Source organism: Microtus ochrogaster, chromosome 17, assembly GCF_000317375.1.
Source record: "Microtus ochrogaster isolate Prairie Vole_2 chromosome 17, MicOch1.0, whole genome shotgun sequence".
Taxonomy (NCBI): domain Eukaryota; kingdom Metazoa; phylum Chordata; class Mammalia; order Rodentia; family Cricetidae; genus Microtus; species Microtus ochrogaster.
Window position 1 is genome coordinate 9,167,225 of NC_022019.1, and position 8,036 is coordinate 9,175,260.

Below are 8,036 nucleotides of genomic sequence, written 5' to 3' on the forward strand. Positions count from 1 at the left end.
TTCTGTGCAATCCCCAAGATCACTTGCCATGGTGACATTGATGGGGTTTAAGTGGAAACTCTTTTGTCACTAATCATGTGCTTTGCCTAAATTTCAGCTCCTTGCCTAATACAGAGGACAGCAACTGTTGCTTTGTAAGCTTGCTTTGGAGATAGAGAGCAGCGTGTAGGGAAGAATGCAAGTCTGTGTCTGGCTGCCTCGTGCATGCTCAGAAACACCAGCTATCTCCCCTGCAATGAAGTCTCTCTCTCTCTCTCTCTCTCTCTCTCTCTCTCTCTCTCTCTCTCTCTCTCTGTCCCTGCAAAGGTCTCACCTTGTAGCTCTTGGCTGGCTGGAGCTCACTAAGGTGGGGTGTGCCCACCACTCCTGGCTTGTTTTTAACTCTTTTAGGGGAGTTCTGGGAGAAGCATGACCGACCTAAAGGTACGAGTATTTTTATTTTTATTACAGTCACGTGGTTACTTGTCTCAAAGCCTGACTCAGGTCACATGTGGAACAACAGCAAATGTGAGATTGGATAGCACTTTTACCGTACATCTGCTGAACTGAAAGGTACTAGGTTTTGGTTTGTCAATGTGAGGGGAAAACTTAATCAACTAACCTAGTTTAATTTTTGTCTTTATTCAATCACCCTGATAGATATATATTTTTTATTTGACTCAATATATCTAAAATATTATCTCTCAAGTACCTATGGAGAGTTGGTATGTATAGGGCCTTATAGGCCATTTTCTCTTTCTTTCTTTCTTCCTTCCTTCCTTCTTTCTCTCTCTCTCTCTCTCTCTCTCTCTCTCTCTCTCTTTCTTTCTTTCTATCTTTCTTTTTTTGAGACAGGGTTTCTCTGTAGCTTTGGAACCTGTCCTGAAGCTCACTCTGTAGACCACACTGGCCTCGAACTCAGAGATCCTCCTGTCTCTGCCTCCTGAGTGCTGGGATTAAAGGTGTGCTCCACCACAGCCCAGTTTACAGGCCATTTTCATGGCAGCTTCAAGCGTCATCATAAAATTCATTAAGGTTTTTTTTTCCAGACCAGTCACATGATCTGAACTAGCTTTTGCAAGTTTGCCATGTTAGAAGACAGGCAATTGAAGGTGTGATTAGGCAGGGCTCTCAAGAGGAACTATGGTGTGTGTGTGTGTGTGTGTGTGTGTGTGTGTGTGTGTGTTTGCATGAACGCTAGCAATAAAGGAGATTTATTAGATTTGATTACATGATGAGTGTAGGATGAGGAGAAAGAGACAAGAGACAAGGAGAGGCAGGGAGGGGAGAGAAATGAGTATGAACCCTTGTGTGAAAGAAATACCATGGTTTTTAGGCTTTCAGCAACGGTGCAACTCTCTTCTCTCATCCTGAATCCAGGTTCATCTGACATCCACCTCCACCACGCGGCCCAAGTTCGACCCTGAGGTCAAGGTCATGTACCTGAGATACGCCTGAGGTGAGGTCGGTGGAACATCTGCCTTGGCCCCCAAGATCGGGTCCCTGGGTCTGTCTCTGAAAAAAGTTGGTGATGACATTGCCAAGGCAACCGGTGCCTGGAAAGGTCTGAGGATTACAGTGAAACTGACCATGCAGAACAGCAGGCCGACTGAGGTGGTACCCTCTGCCTCTGCCCTGGTCATCACAACCCTCAAGGAGCCACCAAGAGACAGGACGAAGCAGAGGAACATTAAACACAGTGGAAATATCACTTTCGATGAGATTGTCAGCAATGAACGTTAGATACAACATAGGTCTTTAGCCAGAGAGCGTTCTGGAATTATTAAAGAGATCCTGGGTACTGCACAGTCTGTGAGCTGCAATATGGATGGTCGCCACCCTCATGACATCATTGATGACATCAGTAATGTAGTGGAATGCCCAGCTAGTTATGAAGCAACAAGAAAAAACAAAAGACCATCTGATAACAAAAAAAAAAAAAGACGAAGAAGAAGAAAGAAAAGAAAAAAAGAAATACCATGATCAGAGCACCTGGGGTCAGAAGATATTTTGAAGCGCCACCTAATGGAAGGAAGACTACATAACAACACTCGTTGACCACCAAGGCTGTTCTTCCTGCTTTTGCTAGAACAACCTCATCTTCACATTTTCCCTTATTATTATTGTGTGTGTACACGGATGGGGTATGCGTATGCTCTTGTACCATGGCACAAGGGATGGGCACATGTACGAGACAGTCCTGTATGAAGGGGGGGGGAGGCAGAGTAAGGGTTTTCTTTTCAAAATCTTAGCAACAAGAGGATTAGAGAGTGTTCCTTAGGCAAAGCGTCCCTAGAATCCACTGTTAAAGTGACAGCAAACAGCTAAGAGTTGGATTTGTGCAGAATTCCTAGAGACCACAGTCACAAAGCCAAAGCCAGTTCTGCTGCAAAGCAACCTTGGTTGTAGCAGACCACTTGGGTGCTGTGTGCTGTGTTAGGGGAGGGCTGTGGCGTTGGGCAGAGTGCTTGTCTGGCATTCCAGGGGTCCATCCTCAACACTGAACACAAAATTGAAACCAAGACCCCCCAACCACACCCTACAACTATGCTGGGTTATTATTTGGGGGAAAGTATGCTCTTTTAAATTGAACAAATTATAAAAACATAAATATTTTAGGGACCAAAAGTTCTGAGTTCATTCTTTCCTAGAATTTCATTTCTCTGAGACTTCAATCATGTAGAATACCAAGAATTGTATTTTAGCATTTTAGTTGGGGATTAGGTTTTCAGTGTATGAACTTTGGGGACATATTCAAGTCACAGTAGAAAAATGGCTGGGGTGTTTTAGAAAATTCTACTGTAAGCAGAATAAAAAGATTCCACAAAGCTGAGTAGAGCTCATTAAATGTTTAAGAGTCAGAATCTTTTTTTTTTTTGGTTCTAAAATCTGGGTAATAAAGTTTATGGTGAGAAAATATAAACTCTTTAAGAAAAGAAAATGCCCAGGCTGGTTCCTGGCATTCACGGCCTGGGCAAGACAAAGCAAAGCAAAGACAGGGCAGGCAATCTTTTCAGAACTATCTAGGGCAACAAGGATAAAAAGTGGAATTCACATAGCAATGGTAAACCTGAGCGAGTTGGGATTTTTGTTTTTTGAATAATACAGTAAGGGCCAGTGATATGGATTAGCGGGAAAAGGCACCAAGCTTGATGACTCGAGTTCCATCCCTGAGACCTTCATGGTAGAAAGAACCAACTCTCCCGAGTTGTCTGTAACCTCTGAGTGTATTCTGTGCTGTGTGCACACACCCGCACTCACATCAATGTAATCCAAAAGTCATAATTCAATAAACATCAGCCCTTTAATAAGAACTCCAAAGATGTATCTTTTGTCTTTCGGGAACTTTGTCACACATCAATGTGTCCCTTTCCTGTCAGTCAGGGTCACTTGAATTCCCAGCTCCCAACAAAACAACATGATGCCTAGGACATTCATCAGCTGAGTGGCTGGACAGGAAGGAAGCCCTCTCCTTCACCTTCCATTTGGCTGAGTTTATTGTTTAAACAAAGAGTGCCTTTGAAACCTATCAACACTGTACTCAGTACAGAGCTCTCTGAACTTTTCTGGGGGTAGAAACCCCTAAGGCCTGATTTGTTGTTGTTTGTTTCAGTCTCTGACAAGTTACAGACCCAAGCTGTTGATGGAAGTGTTCAAGTGGCCGTGGAAGTGTGGAGCCCAGTGTGATCCCCCTGCAGACAGGATTGGGGGGGGAGGGTGAAGATCAAAGACCAGAGTGGCCCTGCAGCAGGCCTCAGCCTCTCCTAATGGCTCTTTTCATAGCAAGAGGGGCCTGCGGATGAATGAAAGTGTGTCACCAAATTCTTCTGTTGTGAAGGGGAGGCAGAAGGTTGAGGCCATCAGACCCCAGACACGGTGAGCTGGCCAAGACTCCCTGTGGTATTGTGTTTCCAAATTGCCTGCCTCTTCCAAGTTGTGCTTGGGGATTAGCAGGGCAGTCCTTTGTCTTTCGATGACATTTCTGAAAGAGGATTTGCTGACAGGTCAGGCAGGAACTTCTGGACTCCTTGGCCAGAGTGAGCCACAACTCCTTACCCTCCATGCAAACTCTTAGCATTTCAGGATCTAGAAGAACAAAGCAAATGATGAAGCAATAAAAACAAGCAAAGTATAATCTGAAGTCATAGGACAAATGGAAGAATACTAAAACCAAGCAAAACCCCAAGGCTCTATGCTGTAATTTGTTAGCCATGTTAAAGCTTTTGGATCCGGCACCTGCCTTCTACCCAAATGAGTGATAGACACATCTTTACTCACGTAGACATTTCTGGGTATTTATCCTTTTGTTTGTTTGTTTTCAAGATAGGGTTTCTCTGTACAGCCTTGGCCAGCCTGGCCTGGAACTCGCACAGTAGACCAGACTGGCCTTGAACTCAGAGAGACCCACCAGCCTCTCTGGTGCTGCGGTGCTGCGATTGAAGGTGCACGCCCTCACCACCCAGCTGATTTCTGTTATTTACCTTTAAGCACCAAGTCCTGTATTTAGTGCTTGGTCTCAAAACAGGTTGTCTGTTTTCACACTCTATGCTATTCTTCCCAACAAAGGCTTGGGCACCCTGCTGTAGGCTGTTCTCCTATTCCCTTTGCTTTTCCCCTTACATCCTTTCAGACAAACGCCTTAGGCCTTTTTATCTGTAGCTGCCATCAACCAACCATCTGTCTCTACGCCTATTTTAAGTATGGCTCAGGCCCACCCTCCGCCTTCAAGAAAATCTGTTTATATAATTCTAAGAATGGCTGAAAGAGGTTTAGCTTCTAATTTGATCTTTTCTGGCAGTTGGCGGTTGGAACTGCAGTTCTCTGAGGAAGACACAAGTGTGGTGAAGATCCGTCAGACGGACCGACTAACTGCAGCTCTCTGGTGCAGATTCAGAGGCGGAATTATCTTGTACTCTCTAGCTCCCTAGTCTTCTTGCTAGCCTCTTACTACCAACCTCCACATCTTCGCGACTGCCGGGTAAATCTTTGGAAATGCACCGTTAACCTTCACCAACCCTACAGTTAATACAGCCGGAAGAGCCAAAGTTAACCTGTAAGCCCCACTGGCCCAAGGGCAAGGTAACTTCCTGGAATGCTGGGGGCTGTAGTTCCTGGGAAATAACAGGCACACACATGTGCGTGCGTGCATGTGTGCATGTGTACGTGCCTTCAATCCCCTAAACAAGTTTGTTTGACCCATTTGCACAGGATGTGCTTGATCACATGTGGGTAGGGAGAATATTGGAAAAAATACGTCAGGATGTATGCTTGTCCCTGATTGGGACCTGATGGGAAATACAGTGAACTGTGGGGTTTGCCTTCTCAAGTCCCTGCAAAGAGTGGGTAACTTGAGGCGTTTCCTGGGAACCTAGTGGGGGACCCGGCCAGAGTCCATGAACCTGGTATTTAATTAAAGTTTGCTTCAACTTTGGCTCAAAATTGTGGAACTGGTTTTCCTCTTAAGAACCCCAGGATTAACAATAACATTTGAATCTTTCAGGAGAGGTTTTCCCACCCTGCTGTGACCTGCATATCTGAAGTTGCCACCAACATACGTGGCAAATACACTGACTTGTGACTTTTGTTCTCTAACTATAAAAGGTTATATGATCATTTCCACAACATAAGGTATCATCCAGAGTAACCCGAATCCATGCTTCTAGGCCATGGCTGCTCATGTTTAGCTCACAGCAAACTCAGAGCAAGTGATTCATTCTAATTTCACTTCGGTTGCTATGATAAAATACCCTGACAAAAAGTAACCCTGGGGAGGGAAAGAGTTTATATGACTTGCAAATCTGGGTCACAGGTCAACCACTGAGGGCAAGTCAAGGCAGGCACTTAAGCAGCTAGACACATCACACTACCAGCCAAGAGCAGAGAGAAACTAATGCACCCTGTACCACCTGTGTGCTTCTGTTCTCAGCTAGCTTGCTCCTCTTTTATACTGTCCTACACCCAAACCTAGGGAATGGTGCTTGACCACTGTGGGCTGGATTTTACTTCATCAGCTAACAAGACCATGTCCTACAGCCATGCCAACATGATGTAGGCAATTCCACAATTGATACTCTCTTGGTGATTCTAGGTCATAGCAAGTTGACATTTAAAATCAGCCAGTGGGCTGGAGAGATGGCTCCACTGGTAAAGGCTGGGCTCATAACCAAAACCCAACCAGCTCAGTAGTATTTTGCATCCCGGTTAGCAATAGTAATATTAAAAATTCTCTAGGAATAGCACCCTGTTGGTTTTTCTTGTCACCTGGGAAGAGGGTGACAATTCTGTGGAAGACTTGCCTTGATTATAGATTGGCCTGTGGCCGTGTCGTTGAGAGACTGTTTTGATTGACACTCAGTGTGGAAAGGCTCAACCCACTGTGGGTGGTACCACCTCTGGGCAGGTGGTTCTGGGCTGTATAGAATGCCAGCTGAGCACGAACCAGAGAGCAGGGCAGTAAGGAACAGTCCTCCAAGGTTTCTGCTTCGATTCCTGCCCTGATTTCCCTCAAGGATGGATTGTGACCTGTACAGGTGTAAGCTGAAACAGATTCTTTCCGCCCCAGAGTTGCTTTTGGTCATAGGGCTTTCCATGGCAACAGAAAGCGAACTAGAGCACTTAGAACCGCAAAGTGGTAGGGTGGAAACTCACTCTCCACTGGCAAGCCTGAGGGGGCATCCAGAGCCCACTGGGCATCTCTTAGAAAGGATACAGCGAAATCTGGCTTCACACAAGGAACTGAAAAGGCATTGGCTGTTACTAATATGGATATTGACTGAGAATAAAATCAACCCAGTGAAGAACAAAAATATATATATTTTTGAATTTGGTGATAATCAGGCTTCTAACTTGAAAGGCACAAATTCAGTCTTGAAGATGGTCTCTGTGATGTTCCAAAATAGCGGCTGTATTGATAGCTTTGCTGACAGGGCAGCTGGAAATTATACTGTTTGTCAAAAACTATGATAGATCCTGGAAAAAGTCAGGTTGTCTTGTAGACATGGTTTTGGGTGTTCTCTCAGTGTCTGTGTAATTTGGTGGAAGAGGTCTGTTGTACTGAGAAGACAATTAACCATGTTTGAGGTAACTGTTGCTCAGGTCAAGGGTTTACTTTCAGATATCCAAGATCTGATGAACCATGGCCTCCAATACCGTGTTACATGCCCAAACCAATGCTCTTCCATTTTGACTTTTCATTGACAATACATACTAGTTATTTTTAAAGAAAGATTAATGAATTTTACCTATATGTATATATGTGTACCACATGTGTGCAGTGCCCATGGAGGTCAGAGGAGGCTGTGATTCCCTGGAACTAGAGTTACAGACAGCAAGGGTGATGAGAGCTGAACTCGGATGCTTGGCCAAAGCAGCAAGTGCTCTTCACTACCGAGTCATCTCTCCAGCTCTCCAGTCATTTCTTTTTCTTGTCTGTATATAAATAGACATATCAAAATGGAAACCTGACTTTCGTGTCTGTATGCACATGTGTGCCCATGTAGGGGAGCTCACCTGTGCTGGGCCTGAAGCTGCCGGTGCCCAGCTCTTCAGAAAGCAGCCCTCTCAAATATTCATTCCAGGGCAAGTCCTCTGGGGCACGGTCCACACACGGACTGCTCAGCACCACGCTGTCTACCTCTCCACTAGTGCTTTTCATCTAGAACAGTCACTCTGAAGAGATGAGGAATCTGCATGACTTTCATCAGTTTGAAGTCTTTTAAGTGGTCAGTGCAGCGTGCACCATATCTTTTCTCTAAAGGTAACAGGGCTTTGGAAGCACCGTTCTTTTCTCATCTTAGAGTTTTAAAGTAGCTGAAGGTTCTCAAAATAGCCATTTGCTACCAACTCTGTCAACTTAAGTGCTGTAGAGCTGGGACATATGTGCTGCACCACCACCACCACCAAAACCAATGCCTTCTAAAAATAACCCCCCCCATAGGAATCCCCTGGATTTCAACTAAATGAACAACATAAAAACAAACGAACAAATGACACCCCACCAGTCTCACCTGTGCCCCCCCCCCAATCGTCCTGTTCATGTTTCTGCTTAAAACGCCAAA

The 8,036-nt window shown here is 44.9% G+C and overlaps 1 pseudogene; it reads left to right on the forward strand.

The window, feature by feature from the left end:
* Positions 1–1,278: 1,278 nt before the first annotated feature.
* Positions 1,279–3,666, forward strand: LOC101992310 (annotated as a pseudogene).
* Positions 3,667–8,036: the final 4,370 nt, after the last annotated feature.